At 43.1% G+C, this 20,770-nt stretch overlaps 1 protein-coding gene across 3 annotated transcripts in view; it reads left to right on the forward strand.

The window, feature by feature from the left end:
* Positions 1–20,770, forward strand: part of CAMK1D (calcium/calmodulin dependent protein kinase ID) — a 491,464-nt gene that overhangs the window by 124,928 nt on the left and 345,766 nt on the right. The gene's annotated exons all lie outside the window — the stretch shown is intronic.

Consider the following 20,770-nt stretch of genomic DNA (forward strand, 5'->3'; position numbering starts at 1 on the left):
CCCTGAGTGAGAGCAGCGATCCCAGTATATCGTGGCCCTCGCCTCTGCTGTTAAGCCTTAATTGGGCCTGGAAAACCACTTGAGGGTTGTCTCCTCCCTGCCTAGCGTGCTTCGGCAAAGGGCTCGAGAGACGTTGTTTTGAAATTAGTTAGAGTATGATAAGTGTTGTGAAACAGCATTGCAGCCCTTGAAACCATCATCAACGTGAGCTGTTTGCAGGGCGCCGTAATACTCTTTACTGGCTAGATTGTTCTACCATCCGTGACCGCTAGGTTCCTGTGGTGTGGAAGGGAATTTAGGGACCTCTTCCAGCCCAGAAGGTGCAGGTTAAGCATTCGACTGTTAACCGAAGGTTTACGGTTCGAACATACCCAGCGGCTCCATGGGAGCAAGACCTGGAAATCTGTTCCTGTAAAGATTACAGCCTCGGGAACCCTGTGGGCTTGCTATGAGGCAAAATTGACTCCATGGCACCCAACAACAACAACTCAGCTTAACTGGAATATAGAGAAATGATAGTAGGGGAGAGAGGTATTAAGACTAAGGGAAGAAGGGGGAAGGGTGTTGAAGGAAGATATCAGAATGCCTGGCCCACACCTCAGTTGTGACATTCTTAGTATAATGGAGTCAGGCCAGGCTCACCTACTTCATTCACTGTATAATGAAAAGGAAAATGATGCTGTACAGACACAGGGAATTTGATAAATGCTTATCGAGTTGAGACGCAATTGGGTTTCCGTGGCCACTCTGTTCCTTTCAGGGAATCATCCCAGTGCCACACATGTTCCATTGTAACTGTGGGTCACTCTAGGGTATGCCTGTGTGGGTGCCAAACATCTGAAGACAGAACCTTAAGCTTAGAAAGAAAATATCTGGGCAAGTTTGGGTTGTGCTGTTCTGGCATGTAACTAATGGTGATTGACTGAGCTCATCGGGCTGGGCCAAGTGTCACTTTAAAAACCAAAAACCAAACCAGTTGCCGTCAGAATGTCCCCAACTCATGGTGACCCCATGTGTGTCAGGGCAGAATTGTGCTCCATAGGATTTTCAATGGCTTATTTTTTACAAGTAGTTCGCCAGGCTTTTCTTCCAAGGCGTATCTGGGTGGACTCAACCTTCCAACCTTTTGGTTAGCAGCTGAGTGTGTTAGCCCTTTGCACCACCCAGGGATGCCTTCAACAGAGGTTTAAATCAAGTGATATTCTTTTCAGAAAAACTTTTATTTATTTCATTAACCAGTGTGTTTTTTATTATAAAATTAATACTGCTTCATGGGTAAAGGTAAGTTTAGAAACACTAAGGTGATGCAGTGATAAGGAAATAAGTATTTAGTTCTGTGTCTGGGAGGATAATTCCTCTGTCTAAAGGAAAATTCCATCAGTATTTAAGATACTAAAGTCAACTGTTGGAAATTGTATAACAGAAGAGGTCTGACTTCAGAGTCAAACAGTCCTGAGGCTGAGTCCAGGCTCTGCCGCTTTCCAGCTGTGAGAACTGGGCAAGTTATGCTTCATTTCCTCACATGTAAAGTGGTGTTAGACCCCAGCGTGGTGCAAGTGGTTTGCACGTGACTACTAACCTAAAGTGTGGCAGTTTGAACCCGGCCGTCGGCTCCCTGGAAGAAAGGCCTGGTGATCTGGTTCCATAAAAATCACAGCCAAGAAAACCATATGGGACAGTTCTACCCTGTAACACCTGGGGCCCCCATGAGTCAGAATCAACCTAAAGGCAATGGATTTGGTTTATGTTTTTTTTAAAGTGGCGATGATACCTCAGAGTATTACCTGAGGTAATGCATATGAAGTGTTTAGCACAGAGCTTGGCACAGAGAGACCAAAAAAAAAAAAAAAAAAAAAAAAACCCAAAAAACGGATCCATTGCTGTCGAGTCAATTCCGACTCACAGTGACCCTATAAGACAGAGCAGAACTGCCCCATAGGGTTTCCCAGAAGCGGCTGGAGGCTTTAAACTGTCGAACTTTTGGTTAGCAGCCGAGTTCTTAACCACTGCACCACCAGGGCTCCTGGCACAGAGAGAATATCCACTAATTGTTAACTGTTAAAAATCCTGTAACAATGATATTTAATCACGTTCAGTTTAATACATTTCTAACTAGAGGCTTTATTATTTTTTTGACGTGGTCTCTTTGGATAGAATGGTCCTGGACGGCACTGACTGAAGGCCTCGGGCCTGTGTCCTCCTGCTCTGAGGCTGCTCTCTGAGGTGGGAGCTCATATAGGGAGCCTCGAACACCAGGCACAGTAAAATACAGCCATTTCTGGAATGGACAGAGAAATAAAACTGTGGGTTCTCTTCACTAGGGAGCTAGCGTCATAAAAATGCACGTGCAGTTGGTGTCATTGACAGCCATAACTGGTTAGTCAAGGCCAGTGTGGTTAGAGGGGAGATCTTCCCCTAGAGGGCTGGGCCTCCCCTCAAGGTTTTGGCCCGCTGTCCTCCCACAGTCATTGGTGGGGTCCCAGGCTGCCCTCCTGGCCCACGTAAGTGGATACAGATGTGGACCTGGGAGCTCCCTGCACTGTGAGGAAGGGACTGACTGGATGCTCCTGTCATTGTTGTTGACCCTGGATCATTAGTGATTTTATTTTATTTTTAAAATAATTTAATACTCTTTTTATTGTTGTAAAAATGTAGATAACACAACATTTGCCACCTCAACTTTTTTTTCACGTATGTGATTCAGTGAGGTTAATTATGTGGGTAATGTACAAACCATTACCAATACCCTTTGCCAAATTTTTCATCCCTATAAAAAAAAAAATTTTTCTTTTTTTATGAAAAAAAAAAAAACTCAGAGCTCAGAGCTTACTAAACATTAATTCCTACCCCCCGGCCCCTACCACTCTTTATTCCACCCCGATACCAAACCAAACCATACCAAACCCATTGCCATCGAGTTGATTCCAACTCATAGTGACCCTGTAGGACAGAGTAGAATTGCCCCACAGGATTTCTAAGGATGTAAATCTTTACAGAAGCAGATGCCACATCTTTCTCCCATGAAGTGGCTGGTGGGTTTGAACCATCGACCTTCTGGTTAGCAGCCGAGTTCTTAACCACTGTGCCGCCAGGGCTCCTCTCTGCCCCTGGTGACCACTGTTAAGCCCTGTTCTATATGTTTACTTGTTCTAGTTTTTTTTTTAGGTATTTCATATTAGTGAGTTCATATAGTATTTGTCCTTTTGTGACTGACTTCTTTCACTTAGCATAATGGCCTCACTCTCACCTGTTTCTGACGGGGTGCTGAGTCCCAGCACTGTACCTCTGTCTCTGGCATCACTGCCTGTCAGCTTTGGCAGGTAGAGTGTAGTTTTATTAATTGATGAAACCATTGAACGCTTACTTTGTATATTCTTGTTAATAACAGCATTGTGACATGTTTAGTGAACTGCATAGGCAAATCATTTCATGGTATAATCTCTATAATAAACAACTTTTTTTTCAGTCTCCACAGTCTGTTCCTGGAGGCTGCTCCCAAAACAGGTCTTGGTGTCTCCGAGAAGAAAGAAGCAGTGTGGGCAGCAAAGTGCTTCCTATGAGGGCTGAGGAGTCCAGCTGAAAGTTCGAACTGGGGAAGGCACCTTTGGGGTGCTCATAGTGACCTTGGAGAAGGTGTGGCAAGCACCAATAGCTTGCCTACCCTACAAGTGGGGTTATTAAGTATTAGGACAGGAAAGAACCTTCTAAGATTCCCTTGTGTATCCTCTTAACGTTTTTGACGTTGTCTAAAAAAACCTGATGTGTAGGGTTGCTGTGAATCAGAATCGACTCAATGGCACTAGGTTTGGTTTTTTTTTGGTTTAAGCTGTGCATCCCCTTACAGTAAAAATGAACATATGCACCATGTACCTGCAATTTTACAAACAATTTCAGGAGTTCAGTTGCCTGCAATAGTCAGTGAAACCTGTGAGAGCCAGAATTTGTAGGGACTGCCTTGTTTTTCCACTGCTCTACTAGTGGTTCTCAGAATTGGTTCCTAACCAGCAGCATTAACATTGCCTGGGAGCTTGTTAGAACTGTAGATTCTCAGCGGGGGTCCAAACTGACCAAACCTTGCAGCCCTGGTTCCGGAAGGGCTAAGAAGGAATGAGAGTTTGTGCCATCAGACCCGGATGCAGGAGCTTGTCTATCCCACTTGGCTAGATGTTCCCATTTTCAAGTGGTAGTTTGAGCATAGGGAAGGTACGTGAGGTCATTTTGGAGCTGAGACATTTCCTGGTAGGGGAGGGCTGGTCTTGATGAGGAGCCCCAGTGGCCCAGGCATGACCCACAGTGTGGTTTCTATAGCACTACACTGCCTGGTTTATTGAGGCTCTGTTACACATACATTCCCTGCAAAACGTCATAAGACAAATACATGGCATGTTTGAGAAAACCTTGATTTTATTGGAACACCTGGCGAGTATGCTGAGCAACTACCTGAACCAGTAAAATTTGCTTGGGGTGGAGTTAGGGAGAAGAAAGAGTAAAAGTGTGGGCTCAACACCCTTCATTGAATGATTGTGATTTTCCTGTTTGAGCTGGTGGGGCTAGGACTTGGAAGAATCCCACATCTTTGTTTGTAAGTATCTGATTTCTCAAACCCAATTCCAGTTGTCCTGTGGTCATTGAGAATGAACATTCCATGGAAATTACATTTTTATTAATGATGTAGATTATGTTTCTTTGGCAGTGGAGAAATCATACCTTCAGAGAATGCACAAGCAAATTAAAGACACCCACCAACATGACTAGGTGAGGAAGTCATAAGTACATTTCTCATTGAGGGAAGATGAGTTAGCCTTTTAGCCTAGAATAGTGACTGTGGTATGACCGTATTTGGATCTCTGTCTTAAGTTGTTCATTTTATAATGTGGAATAGCATCAAGAGGATTGAAGCTTCGCTGCCAGAGGGAGGCCACGATGGTTTTCTGTTGGAAGCCCGTCACCTGAGCTTTAACAGGATGAATGGGACATGTGTGTTGTTTTAAAATGTACGAATTGCAGTTTGGGGAAGGTGACAGGGAATCCTGTGGGGTGACTAGTTGAAGGCATATTCTAGGAGATTTTTCTAGAATGAGACCCAGGTTAATGTGATAAACATGTCTTCAGCGCCATGCTTGGGGAGGGAGAAATACTGACCCTGCTGGGAGCTTCCAAGGCGAGCTATGGAGAGCCTGGCAGAGTGGGTGTCTCAGGACTGACAGGTGTCATGTCAGCACTGACATGCCAGAATCTCAGCCATTTATAGTACAGCACACCAGAAGATAAATACTAGCAGAAGCTTAAGCTCCGTTACAGAACCAGATTATCTGTGGGAAATGTTGAATCCCAGGTTAACTTCCCTGTGTATATTTTTGGCATGCCGCTTATTTTGAACCATTTTCCCCCGTCAGCTGATATGTGCTTAGGGAATGCATGCTAATTTTTAACATTAGCCTAATATTAGTATTCTATATTAGAAAGTCCTAGGTAGGCAGGCAAATTTGCTGCCTCCTGGTCCCCCCACCCCCATTCCAATCTAGTGTGTTACAAAGCCCGATATTTTTGTATTCACTTTTGTATTTGCTGTTGTCTTGAATTTTCTTCTCACTTTTCATCTTCGTTGGTTTGGTTAATTTAAGAGCTGACTCTCTCATTTTTGAAATTAAAGATCTAGTCATAAAAATTGATTCTAGACATCAACTAGCAATCAGTGGAGTAAGTGTGGTTTAGACATGGGATTTCTGTTTTAGGTGAAAACCTTGAAATTATATCTTTTGTAGAATTAGAAACACCACTATCAACACACTACAACATGGATAAACCTTGAAAACATTATGCTGAATGAAATGAGTCAGTCACAAAGGGACAAAAATTATATGATTCCACTTAACATGAAATACCTAGGATGGCCAAGTATACAGAGATCAAAATGTATTAATAGTCACCAGGGCAGATGGGAAGGAGAGGAACAGGGGGACTCACTGCTTAGGGGACACTGAGCTTCTGTTAAAGGTGATGGGAAAATGTGGAAACCGATAATGGTAATGGCTGGACAACATGATAAACGTAACTAATGTCACTGAATTGTACATGTGAAGAATATTGAAATGACAAATTATTTTTTACATATATATTTACCACAATAAAAAAAGAGCCCCCCCACAAACGGAAACAAATCCATTGCTGTCAAGCCAATTCCAACTCATAACGACCCTATACAACAGAGTAGAACTTAATCCTTCAATTAAAAAAAAAAATGTAAACTGAACTTGTGAGCTGAAAACTTAGATTCTAGTTACTTTCAAGTAAATTCCAAAGCAAGCATATCTTTTCACTATCTGAATTTCTTAGAACAAAAATTACTTCCCCAGTTAAAGCCCATGCCTTTCACTAAAAAGGAAAATGCCTTCAACTTACTTACTTCCAAAAAATTCACTGATGCAGGCAAATAATTGTTTTGTCTAACTTCCATAGGTACAAATGATGCATAATGAGGGATCAATAATGGCATCAATTTTAGTGATTTTTTGTTGTTGTTATGTTCCATCGAGTCGGTTCCGACTCATAGTACAACAGAACGAAACACTACCCAGTCCTGTGCCATCCTCGCAGTCGTCGTTATACTTGATCCCATTGTTGCAGCCACTGTGTCAGTCCATCTCTTTGAGGGTCTTCCTCTTTTTTGCTGACACTCTATAGTGACGTTTTAAAATGAACTAAATGTTATCAAGGAATGTTTCCAATTAATCAAACAATTATATGCTTCTTCCAGTTATCCAAAGCACTTTTCTTTTAATGAGTCAGTTCTTTCCAGTTACTTTTACCTATCTTATTTTTTAAAATCAAAGACTTTTTTTTCCAGTTAAGGGAGAAAATATTTAGTTCTCTAAGGAACTCAGAATGCCAGATAGTTCATGTAGGTGGATTGCTCCTTTAAGGTTTGATGTTCTTCGGAAAGTTAAGGAGTAAAGATTTAGGTAATTTTGAAAGGGTCAGTATACTCCAGTACATTATACAAGTAGAATGCAGAAAGAGAGATGTAAAGAAGGATTCATTGTGGTTGTCAAGGATTTAGTGACGGGAAAGATCAGAAAATTGGCAATATTTGTCTACTGTAGGAAAAACTTCTTTTTTTCTTAAACGGTCCTTTAGATGTGTGTATTTTCTTAAATATTCCTTTGTTCTCTAAATGATAAGTGTATTCTCAATAAATCACCTGATTTGTTAATGTTTTTATGAAGTTCACGTTCAGCTTTATAACTTCAGATGTTTAAACCCTAATGACCGTATCAGGTAGCATTAGGATTGGCTGCAGGTAATAGACAAGTACAAGTAACTATGGTTAAGACAAGAGAGGAGCTTATTTCTCTCCTATACGAGTTCTGTTCGTGGTCTAGGGCTGGAATGGTTCATCATGGTGTCAGGGACCTGGGCTGTTTCTATTCTGTTGCTCTGTCTTGCGTGGCCTTGAGTTCGCGGTCTCAGATGGGGGCATCCATGTTGCAGGCAGTAGAATAGAGGAAGAGATAAAGAAGAAGGAGCAAAGGGCACCTGTAAACTGGTGAGAACTTAGATACTTAGGCATGCCTAGCTGCAAGGGAGGATGGGAGATATAATCTCCATTTTGAGGTATATAGATCTAGCCACAAACCAGGAGCTCTATCTCCATAGAGGTGCTTCGGAAGAAAGGCCTGGTGATGTGCATCTGAAAAATCGGCCGTTGAAAACCATGTGGAATACAGTTTTACTCTTATATATATGGGGTCGCCCTGAGTTGGGATCGACTCAACGGCAAATGGTTTGGTTTGGTTTGGTTTGGTTTATCCCCATAGAAGAAAGGAAGAGTAGCTATTGGGGAACTTTAGCTATAAATATGATAGGGAAGGGTCCATTAATAACATTAAAAAACAAGTTGAATTTTCTTTTTATAGTTTTGTATTGGCTTAAATTTTGTTAAAAAAAAAAAAGAACCATTGCTGTTGTGTCCATTCTGGCTCGTAGTGACCCTATAGGACAGAGTACAACTGCCTCATAGGGTTTCCAAGGAGCGCCTGGTGGATTTGAACTGCCGACCTTTTGGTTAGCAGCTGTAGCTCTTATGACACCACTATGACATCAGGGTTTTAATGAATAATAAAAACAACTTTTTATAGTTGTTACAGGCTTAAATTCTATTAGCTTTAAGATTTGGTATGCCTCATATTTCAGGACCTGAAGTAAGTGCTATTTGTTTAAAACTATGAAATGCAATTCAAACTTTAATCTATGTTTTTATATCTGTGCCTCATACAGCTAAAATTGAAAAGTACACAATAATTTTTTAAAAACCCTGGTTTATGAAAATTAACTAAACTTCCCCCTAGGAAATGGGAAGAAAGTACAAATTAGATGATTAGACTGGAAAGTACCTAAACCAGGCAGAGTAGATGAAGGGCATCATAGGAATATATTTATCTGAGTGGGGTGGGGGACAGTGGGAGAAAGGAGCCGAAAAAAAAGAAAAGAAAAGAAAAATGTGAGGTGGTTAGAAGTCAGAGGAATGAAGATTTGGTGAATATTAGAAACCCTAGACCTGGTGCTCCAATACTACAGCCTGATCCAGTTTAAAGAGACTTACTTATTTGCCTTATGGCAAAAATCTTGGAGAACACCTGGTACCAACAGAATGAAGGAGAAGACTTTGGGGTTATGCAGGTAGAGAAGGTATAGTGGGTTTTGGTAACTAGAGAGAGACACCAAGAAACTCTTTGGCTGAGATATGGCTGAACTCCGTATCCACTCAAATATCCAGTTTCCCACTTGTATAAAACCTAGACTCTTAAAGAAAGAGAACACTACCTTAGGAAGCATGGAGTTAATTCCCATCACTGGATGTGTTCAGAGAGAAACTAGAAGACAACTGCTGGTTGAATGATGATGTAAGACAGGAGACTCTGACTTCTGGAGTGGAGATGGGTGATGGGTAACAATGGGGAAGATAACCTCTGAGATTGAGAAAGGATGGAAAAATAGATGAAATTAAGACTTTTGGGGCCTCAAGAAAACATCAGAGTCATTGTAGCTGTTGAACACTGTATTCTTTTACACTAAAGCTTGTTGGAGTGCAGTTCAGTTCTTTGCCATCGTGATTACCAAATAGAGAAGTGAAGTGATATTGATACTGTCTTGCTTTTTATGTAGAACCTTTTTCTTCCATGGAACGTCATCCGTCATTCAATTTAAGGATTTCTGTCAGTTTTCATAACAGAATTGAGGTAAAATATTTGTGCACAATTTTAGCAGTGGATCTTTAAAGATCTTTTCAATCAATAAATAAGGAAGACCAAAGAAGAACTGATGCATTTGAATTATGGTGTTGGTGAAAAATATTGAATATACCATGGACTGCCAGAGAACAAACGAATCTGTCTTGAAAAAAGTACAACCAGAATGCTCCTTGAAAGTGAGGATAGTGAGACTTCGTCTAACTTACTTTGGACATGTTATCAGGAGGGACCAGTCCCTGGAAAAAGACATCATGCTTTGTAAAGTAAAGGATGAGCGAAAAAGAGGAAGACCCTCAGCAAGATGGACTGACACAGTGGCTGCAACAACGGGCTCAAACATACCTACTATTTTGCGGGTGGCACAGGACCAGGCAACGTTTCATTCTGTTATACTTGGGGTTGCTATGAGTTGGAAATGACTCCACGGCACCTACCAACAACAAGCAGTGTATAAATTAAGGCAAAGATTACGAATGACTTGCTTTGGGTCATACCTGAAATCTACTTTAGTTGCTTCTAAATTAGTGCTTTTTTTTTTCCATCCTTGTGAAACTTAGTGCTTTAAAATAATTTACGTTACTGATTAACGGGCTCAATGCAAGAGGAATGGAAATGGATCAGGTAAATAAAACCTTCCTGGGCAGTTCTTCCATTTGTCATTTTTATCAATCTCAGTTACTTAGAAGCTGAGCTGGTAAGGTCATTTAGGGTGACCAGTAACCTCGGCTAAGATATGGCTGGATGATTCTGGGTCTCATTTCACTGCCAGGAGCCTGCCCCACTTTTCTCATTCTGATAAGAACGGTTCTACTTTATCTTTACTGCCCACAATTCATATCCGCATGCATAGTTCATGATTTTCTTACCTTCCAGTTGCTTCTGAAAAAAATTAAGAAAGGAAGGTATGTCAGAACTGAAAGCAGAAGTAAAAACTTTCACATAGCTGGCCCTAAGGCATTAGGATTGATTTCACCTGAATCCCTTGCATGGAGATACTGTGTCTGGGAGGTGGTACGTGTAGGGTTTTCTGGTGTGATTTGGCTGGAAGAACTCAAAGGAGGGGCTGTTTTTTTACTTTCTTCAACAAATGGACTGTAAAGAGGAGGATTTTGCCTTAGATCAGACCAATGGGAGAAGGACATAAAATTATTAGCAGATTGTCTACCCTTTAGCTGGCGGGTTTTGAGGAAACTCTTACACAGGGGATTGATGGGGAGTTAGCAGCCCTGTTACCTAGCAATGTGTCTGTTAGGCGTGCATTTCCCGGAGGTCCTTACATCCGCTCTGGGACAGAGTGCTACTACTGGCCATGGTCTGCTTGAGGAGAGGAATTACAGGAAAAAGAACCCTCCAGGGGTCATTTAGGAAGACCATGACAAAGTCAGGGTGCTCAGAGAGGGAGTTGTTTTTTGGATCCATGGAGGATCGAGGGAGCCCTGGTGTCATCGTGGTTAACAGCTCATCTGCTAATGAAAAGGTTGGCAGTTTGAATCCACCAGCCGCTCCTTGGAAACCCTATGAGGCAGTTCTACTCTGTCCTGTAGGGTCGCAATGAGTTGGAATCGACTTGACGGCAGCGGGTTTAGTTTATTTTGGAGGACTGAGTGTGTAAAAGAAAGCTAGAGAACTGTTCTTTAGTCTCCTGGATCAGAATAATTCACTTTGTATACCTGTCTAGGGCTTGGCTCACCTGTTTTTAGACCTCACTGGGGACAGAGGAAGATGAGGCCCAGCATTACCCTGAGTGAATCTGCTCTGGTGGTGACAAGCACGTAGCTTGGTGGAGCCTTTGTTGTCATTGCCAGTGCTGGGCTTGGGGTACCTTTCTGGTGATTGAGAATTTTGTTGGAAAAGTAGGATATTTAGGTAGACAGCAGAAAAGGTTAGACTTTGAGTCCTGGTACTACTGCTTGCCTAATGATTATGGGTAAGTCACTTTACCTTTCTGAACTTAAATTTAGATGGGACTAAAAAAAAAAAAAGGAGTCCTGGTGGTGCAGTGGTTAAGTGCTTGACTGCTAACCAAAATATTTGTGGTTTAAACTCACCAGCTGCTCTGTGGGAGAAAGATGTGTCAATCTGCTTCTGTAGAGATTACAACCTCGGAAACCCTATGGTGCAGCTCTACTGTGTTCTGTAGGGGCACTATGAGTTAGAATTGACTTGATGTCAATGGGTTGGGTTTGGTTTTTAGCTAACTGAAAGGTTGGAAGTTTGAGTCCACCCAGAGGTACCTCAGAAGAACGGCCTGATGATCTACTTCCAAAAAAATCAACCATTGAAAACCCTATGGAGCACACTTCTGCTCTGACACACATGGGATCACCATGAGTCTGAATTGACTCCATGGCAATTGGTATTAATTTAAAGAGGGTTGGTACGTTTCACCAATTTGTCATCTAATCAGTCCTTCTTTTCGAAGACCCCAAGGTATGGGTTCTTCATAGGGGACTTATCAATTAACTACAGACCCACACTGCTCTGCACTTCTTATTTTGTCTGTTAAGAATTTTATTATCAAATTTTCTGGTTAGTACAAAGAAGAGGGAGTTGTACTGGTATCAGATGCCTACACTGTGCTCACTGCTTTCACATAGATTACCTCAGTTGAGCCTAACAATAACCTTCTGTGGTTCTGGGATGCAGAGATTCAGAAAATCTGGTTCCTGTTTATAAGAGAGTAAGGGACATGAAGGGCTTAACTTTTAAACACAAGCCTTGGTTTACCTAGGAACATGGGTTCCCTGTGCTAAATGCTGTTCCACAGCTCTGTCACATATGTGCCTTGTCCTGTATTTATTCGTGCATTCATTTGTTCCAACAAGTATTTACATCCTGTCTGTTGTATTCACAGCACTGTACTAGGTGCTTGGAGGAAATAAACAACATGGATTGTGTTCTCCAGGAGCTCATGGTTTATTTGGAGAGACAAGGTATATCCTAGTGGTTCTTAATTGGGGGTGATTTTCTTCCCCAGGGGACACTGGCAATGTATGTAGGCATTTTTGGTTGTTATAATTGGGGAGAGTGTTACTGGTATCTAGTGGATAGGGTCTGTGAATGCTACTAAACATCCTACAATGCATAGGACAGCCTGCAACAAAAAAGAATTATCTAGTCCAAATGTCAGTAGTGCTGAGGTTGAGAAGCCCTGGAGTACTATCCCAAGGGTGAATTCCAAGAAGCCATTTAATACTACTGGGGCAGCGTGTGATCATTGCTGAGGTAAGCAATACCAATATGACTTCTGTGGAAGGGAGCTGTGGCTGAATGGAGCCCTCTGGGCTGGAGTCCCTGGGAGGAGTTCAGTGGAAACTGTACTGACCATGAACCATGCTAGGATTCGGGCAGCTGGAAGGACAGTGGCAAGAGTAGGTAAGGGCTTAGAGTTAAAAGTACGGAGGAGCCCTGGTGGCATAGTGTTTAAAGCACTTGGCTGCTAACTGAAAGGTTGGTTTTTTGAACTTATCAGCCACTCAGGGATTGTAAAGTTTAACAGCCTTGGGGCAGTTCTACTCTGTCCTTTTGGGTCACTACGAATTGGAATCGACTCTACGGCAGTGGGAATGGTAGAATGGAAAAATAGAGGAAGCAGGGATGGTGAGGAAGACCAGCCTGTGTGGGGAAGAGGGCTTTGTGTTGGGAGGCCTGAGGAGTTTGGACTGTAAGGTAATGAGGTGCATTGTAGACTCCAGGGCAGAGTAATGCATGATGAGCCCAGTGTTTTAGGAAGATTACTGTGGCGGTGATGGGTAAGCCTGGTGGGAGAAGGATGGACTGAAGCAAGGAGACTCCAGGAAGGCTGAGGGCAGTGTGTTGTAGCAGATGGAAAATCAGATGGTAACAAATTATTACCTGGAAGGAACGTTGGCAATCGTTGATCTGTTTCTCATCTTACCTGTAAGAAAGTTGGGTGCAGGAAGATTAGGTATCTTGCCTTGGCTTATCGACTTGGCTATGGTAGATCTAGGACTAGGATAACAGAGTACAGTGCAGTTGCTAAGTTGATTCTGACTCATGGAGACCCCATGTGTGTCAGAGTAGAACTGTGCTCCATAGGGTTTTCAGTGGCTGGTTTTTTGAAAGTAGATCACCAGGACTTCCTTTCTAGGTGCCTCTAGATGGACACGAACCACCAAACTTTTGGTTAGCAGCTGAGCATGTTAACTGTTTGCAGCACCCAGGGAATCCCTAGGATAACAGAACCTAATGTCTACTGAGCATCTGCTAATCATTATGTGGAAAATCTTGTTCATTGCTCTCAGCAATCTCACAAGCTTGGCACTATCATTTACATCCATGTTACAGAGGAAGAAATGGAGACACAGAATCCAGTAACCTGCCCAAGGTCCCATCCAGGAAGTGGCAGAGGCAGGCTTCAATTTGAGCCTTTTGACATCAGACACTTGCTCTTAAGCAGGAGATGTGGCCTAGCTCCCAGTATGCAGCAGCTCATGATCTAGGTGTGAGGGGATCCCACCTGCCCCCGGGTGCCTGGAGTAGGAATGGAGAGAAGGAATGATTCAAAAGGGCATCCTGAGGGAAGAATGGCCGACTTGGTCCTTGACAGACACTCTGAGATCCATTGTGTGGCTGAGATCCTGCGAGGTTTGTTTGTTGGCCATTTTCATTCTTTTCTCCTTGGAGCTCATCTTTACTTCAAGGGGGAATTGGCTTTGCCAGCCCTTTGTTTCTTTCATAATTTTAGCATCTCCACATTCTCTCCCTTGGTACAGACTTAATCAGTTTTGCACTGTTGCCCATTGAGTGTATTAGCATGTGAGTGAGTATACGTGTGTGTGAGTGGGCGAGTGTGTGTGTGTGTTCCCCTGTGTGCTGCTGGGATTGCTGGGGGCGGGGGCGGGGGGGAGCTCTGGGCTGACACAGCCAGGTGGCTGCATATAATGTATTTAAATGCATGCAATGAGATGCATGAACCAAAAACAATTCCTGGGAGCCCGGTTTACAGCCCAGTAGCAGGCCTGCTCTTGGAGTCTGTCACAGCAGTCTGGTGGCCTGGGCTGCTTTTAACAAGGGAGGAGAGAGGAAGGGAAGGAGGCAATGAAGAAGGGAGAGAAGCAGGGAAAGAGAGCATGTGGGAGGGAAGGGGTGTTAGAAACAGAGCCTACAAATGAGGAAATGGGAGGAACATTTGTGAGTAGAGATTTTATCATGGAGAGAGAATTCAAAGTATGGCCAGACTTAGCTAAGCTGACTACACCCTTTATGAATAAATGCATCTGAAACTAGAATTAACTGAGAGTGATGACTTACTCTGGTATTTTTGTATTGGGTTTCTTAAACCACTTGCCTTCTCGATTCTGACTCATGGCGGCCTCGTGTGTGTCAGAGTAGAACTGTGCTCCACAAGGTTTTCGTCGGTGAAATTTTCAACATAGATTGCCAGGCCTTTCTTCTGAGCCACTTCTGGGCAGACTAGAACCTTCAGCCTTTCTGTTAGCAATGGAGTATGTTAACCTTTTGCACCATCCAGGTGCTCCCTATGTTTCTTAACCAAACAGTCTTTCCCCTTTTCCTTTCTTGTTGGGCCAACCTTTCAGAATTAGATGTTCAGGCCTCTGCAGGGTAGTATATAGGATGGAAGATCATAGTGGAATTTTTTTCTCTTGGAATCCCACTTTGCAGTGATGCTAAGGTTAGTGTTCAAAAGCCTAAGTTTTTAGGCAGGAAAAATACTAGACTTAGGGTAATGGGTATTACTCAAGGAGACTTGAAGTTCCTGTTTGAGGGTGTACACCTGGTTTTAATAGTTGAAAATATCCCTCAGTGTTCCCAGTGTCCTGCATTAAGTGGAGTATATCTGTCAGGTGGAGACCTTGACCATATTAATAAAAGGTGTGGGTGTGCAATTAGTTTCCTAGGGCTGCCGTAACAGATTCCACAAACAATATGGCTTAAAAAAAAAAAAAAACCCAGAAATATATTTTCTCACAGTTCTGGAGGCAAGAATTTTGCATGTCGGCAGGGCCAGGCTCACTGCAACGGCTGTAGGCAATGAAAGACCCTTTGTCTCTCCCAGCTTCTGGTAGCCCCAAGTGTTCTTTGGTTTGTGGCAGCATGACTCCAGTCTCTGCGTGAATGGGTCACATGGCCTCTTCCTGCGGTGTCTACGTCTGTGTCTCTTTTTATAAAGACACCACTCACACTGGATTAGGACCCACCCTATTTTCCAGTATGGATGTCATGTTAACTAATTACATCTGCATAGACCTTATTTCCCAACAAGGTCACGTTCACAGGGACTGGGGTTAGGACTTCAACATATCTTTTTTTGGACACACAATTCAGCCCATAATGACCCTTCTCTTAATACCTCCTATTGTTGTTGTTGTGTGCCATCGAGTCGATTCTGACTCATAGCGACACATTAGGACAGAGTAGAACTGCCCTATAGGGTTTCCTAGGCAGTAATCTTTATGGAAGCAGATCACCAGTTCTCATCTCCTGTGGAGACATGCTGACCTTTCAGTTTTAACAGCCGAGTGATTAACCATGGCGCCAACAGGGCTCCTTTAATACCTCCTCAGAGTTGGCTTCTCTTAGTTTTGCCTTCATATTCTGGTGTGCCGAATTGGAGGCGTAGTCTTGGGTTACTTGACCCCTTGCTCTGCTTTCTTGTCCTCTTTGATGCTTTCCTGAGGTGTGAATCTAAATCTTTCTTGTAGGCAGGGACAGAAGCTGCCCTCCTTAGGAGTTTTAGCTGGAAGACCTTTCATTGATATAAACAAGGGAGCATGACAAAGGTCAGGATTTAACCTCTGCCTGCTTCCAACAGTCATGCTCCATCACCCTCTTGTTTCTTCTTAGTCTTTGGCATGTTTTGGCTGTATTGTTGTTTATTTCTGAGGTATTTTATAATCATTATTAACCCCATCATGTCCTGATAGGTGCAAAAGCAGTGAGAGTGTTGGAAGTGTCAGTGAAAAGAGGTGTATGGTTGTAGTGGAGTGAAGGTGAAACTCGGCAGCCATGTTGGCTGCTGGCATCACATCCCTTTGGTGTTAAGAAGATGGACTCCCAGAGAGACTGCAAGATCTGAACTTGTTTGAAAGTAGAGGAGCTTCTGTACCTCTTTTCTTTCAAGTGTGTGAAGGAAGTGAAATTCTTCTGCAAAACCCTGTGTTGGGTAGGAACATAGAGGTTGTTAAACCTGCCCTATAATTTTAAAGGCAATAAAACTATGGTGTAGAAAGCTTCTCAAAGGAGGATCAAAGCTTCCAGATGTTACCAACGTCAGTGAAACTTCTGACTCTGAGGCTAGTTTCTCCTTTATGTAGGGATTTTTCCTGGCTGTGTGGTCCATCCAGCTCCTTCCCTGGTCCACAGAACAAGCTTCAGTCAGGCTCTTCACCAGCAGTACCTGTCTTTTTTTGCTTGTTCAGCATGGTTGCAGAACAAAGAATAAATAATGATGAAAGCAAATGGGCCAGCACTAGTGTTTCTTTTACGAGGATTTAATGATGTTTCTCATGGCAAAGTTGGATTTCTTCTTTGTGGCTTTATCACTGTGTGGTCTTTATGAAGACCAGCTTGTTTGCCCTAGCGTGTACCAGATACTAACGAAATAGAGCAAGGAAAGGCTGATGACATAATTTCAGACAGCTGCCTTCCTCCTCCTCCACCTCCTCATCCCATGTTCTAGCTCCTAGGCATATCGCATGTATATTAAAATCTATCATTTCCCCCCAAAGAAGGGGACACTTGAGAATCCATTCTTTTGTACGAGCCATAGATTTGAAGAAAGGAGAATCTAGTTTGACTCGGGCTCCACCACATCCACATTTGTGAGGACTGACAAATGGCTGGACTTCTCTAAGCCTTCACGTTCTCGTCCATCCATTGACGTATTCCACCCATCTAGCTTGTTTTATGAGGTTACTGTGATGATCAAAAGAGATAATGTACAGAAAGTGCTTAGAAAGTTGTAAGATTTGTAAAGGAGTAAGTGGAAGGACCCAGTCCCTCTCATTCATGGTCACCCAGCACTTGGTTTCAGCGGTACCACCAAGCACATGGATGGGGGACCCTGTCTACTTTGGGTCACGTTGTATGCTTAGTTCCTAGTGTAGTGTTCAATAAACATTTGTGGAATTAATGAAAGTGAGCAAGAGAAAGGTCTTTTAATATTCCCAATATAAATGCGCAACCGGGAACATTTTTCAAATTACCTGTACTAATTAATACAGGGAATGATTTATTGGCTTGTTGTTAGAATGCTGAGCACCTCATTAAAATTTTTTAAGGATAGATGAGGATAAGTTTCTGAACTGTTCTGAAAACTTTGGAGCTACCATTTGACTGCACTCACTGGTCCGCAACCTGGACCTTTTTTTGCAGCCCTGTCTCCTCATGATTCTTTGTTCTAATTGGTGCAGTGCAAAATACATCCCTCAAGCTAATAAACACAGCACAGAACACAAAGAGGCTGAAAAAAACCCCATGAAGCCCTGGACAGAGTGGAAATGGGGTTGGGTGGTGCAAACAGTTAACACACTTGGCTGCTAACCAAAAGGTTGGAGGTTCGAGGATCTACTCAGAGGTACCTCAGAAGAAAGGCCTGGCCATCTACTTCTCAAAAATCAGCCATTGAAAACCCTATGGAGCACAGCTCTACTCGGACATACATGGGGTCACCATGAGTCAGAATCGACTCCATGGCAACTGGTTTTTTGGTTCTAGAAGCTCAGATGCTGTCTGCCTGGTACAGGTGCTAGCTTTCAAGAGCCTGTCCCTAGAAAGGAGGAACTTCTCAGGAAACTGAGGTTCCCTTTCTCTTTCTAATTTCCGTTAATCAGATGGGGGAAGGCGGAAGTGCACTGTGATGAAGTACATTGTATCTAAGTAGGAACTCAACTCCTGGTTTCTACTGATAGTATGACTTCCCCCTAAAATCAGGAAACCTGGTAGTCCCTTTTCTAGGAATGACAGAGGAATTGAGCCCAGCAGCTGGTTAGATTTATACAGGTTTTTGGCCAAGGGGCACCCAGAGGAAAGGAAGCTTTTTCTTGTTTACACAATGGTGCTGTATCCACTAGTGAGTGGTGCCCTGGGGTTTAAATTTCTAGAAAACCACCAAACAAGGTCCCCCTCAGATTCATGCTGTTGACCTCAGCTGGGCCCTCATTGTTAGTCTTGATTCTTTTATTGATTTCCTGGCGTATCTCCTGCGTTACTAATTTCTCTTCTCTGTCTCCTGGGGTGGCTCATTTTTATTCTTTCTTCTGGCAAATGTAGATGCTTCTCCAGATGATGTCCTAGAACTCCCCCTCTTTTCTCTCTGTGTAGTCTCCCTTGTTCAGCTCATGTATTCCCCAAGCCTCAACCATAACGTGTAGGCCAGGTGTCCTTAGATATCAGTCTCCCAGGGAACTTGTTAAAATATGGAGCCCTGGGTCCTGTTCCCAGATTATCTGATTCAGTAGGTGTAGAGTAGAATAGAATAGAGAAATTCACGTTTTTAACAAGCATCCCAGGGTACTTTGAGAGACTTCTCTAGGAGGATGATTTCCAAACGCAAATCTCCAGCTTGCTGCCTGCCTTCAGTGAGAAGTCCTCATTTCCAACTCTGTGTGGGGTATTTCCCTCCATGTATTTCTTTGGTATGTTAGTTAGACTAATCCTTCCCCAGGTCAGCACATCAGCCCCCCTTCCTCCCAGCTAAACTCCTCCTTTCTGAGTTCCCTATTTAGTTAATATAACCCTAAGGAGAGGCATTGGTGATTTAGTGATAGAATTCTTGCCTTCCCTGTGGAAGACCTGGGTTTCAATTCCTGGCCAGTGCCCCTCATGCACAGCTACCACCCATCCATCAGTGGAGGCTTGCATGTTGCTATGATGTTGAACAGGTTTCAGTGGAGATCCCAGACTAATATGGACTAGGCAGAAAAACTTTTTGATCTACTTCCAAAAATCAGCCAATGAAAAAACCCTATGGAACACAAAGGTCAGATTTGTAATCAATCCTGGGCATGGTGCAGGACTGGGCAGTGTTTTGTTCCATTGTGCGTGGGGGGTCACCATGAGTCAGGGCTGACTTGACTGCAGCTAACAACAGCAACCCTTAATAAAGCTGGAAGGGGTCCTAGGGAACTCACTTAAGCCAAAAGTAGTTCTTGCCTAGGCTCTCTTTGAGAATATTAAAGGAAAATGAATTCATGAGCGACGTTAACTTCAGAGAACTTCCTTTTCCCTCAGAGTTTTCTCCTTCCCTTTACTGTGTGGATTGACTTAGTCTCTCTGGCAAGAAGCAATCCTCCTCCTTAGTGGGCCAGATGGACTGGTTAGGCAAATTCTGGTGGTGGAAATCATCTTGGAGAAGGGTATGTGGGGAGAAAGGCTGTGACAGGGCAGGGAGGGCAGGAGGGCATCTCAGAAGAGGAAGCAGCATATGCCAAAACACGGAGGCCAAGAGAGCTTTCATTTGGGTAATTGCAAGTCCTTCAGTTTAGCAGCTGCTGATGGGAAGGGGCCCAGGGCAAGAGTCAGGCAGGCAGTCACTGCCTCCAATGAGTGTGCTAATTGCTACCCCAGCTAGACATACAACACAACCATTTTCTTGATCTAGAATCCAACACGTGGCAGAAACATGATTTTTTTAAAAAAAAAAAAAAACCAAACCTACTGCTGTCGAGTCGATTCCGACTCATAGCCACCCTATAGGACAGAGTTGAACTGCCCCATAGAGTTTCCAAGAAGCGCCTGGTGGATTCAAACTGCTGACTTTTTGGTTAGCAGCCATAGCACTTAACCAGTATGCCACCAGTGCTTCCAGAAACGTGATTAGAGACCAGCATTTCACCAAACCAATGTTGTCGTTGTTATTATGTTGGTGGACCTGGATTGTCAGCTTCCTTGTAGGTGTGATTTTGCTTGTCTTGACACAGAAGGAATGATGGCACTCTTTTCTTCTAGAACGTTGTGTGTTAGCATGTGACTTCAAAGTGATCCTTGTCTAGAAACAGGTTTTAAGCCCAGTCCTGCCACTATGGTTATTAAACTGCAGTTTTTCCTTAGTTCACCCAGGACTTTGTCAGTGATTGTGGCTCACAAGTCAGCCACACTGTCAAATGCATAGAGACAAAAGTTTATTAGTGGTTAATGGGTTGGGAGTCCCTGGATGGTACAAATGGGTAATGTCCTTGGCTGCTTACTGAAAGCTTGGAGTCCACTCAGAGGCACCTTGGAAGCGAGGCCTGGCAAACAACTTCTGAAAAGTCAGCCATTGAAAACTCTATACAGCACAGTTCTACTCTGAGACACACGGGGTAGCCATGAGTTGGAATCAACTTAGAGGGAGCTGGTGCCAGGGGGTGGAGGGAGGGCAGAACGGGAGTTATTGTTTAATGGATTCAGAGTTTCTGATTGGAGTGATGAAAAAATTTTGCAAATAAATAGTGGCGATGGTTGCACAATGTGGTGAATGTGATCGTCACTGAATTACTGAATTGCACACTTAAAAATAGTTAAAATACCAAAATTTTGGTTATGTATATTTTTTA

Source organism: Loxodonta africana, chromosome 4 (genome assembly GCF_030014295.1).
Source record: "Loxodonta africana isolate mLoxAfr1 chromosome 4, mLoxAfr1.hap2, whole genome shotgun sequence".
In the NCBI taxonomy this organism is placed as follows: Eukaryota; Metazoa; Chordata; class Mammalia; order Proboscidea; family Elephantidae; genus Loxodonta; species Loxodonta africana.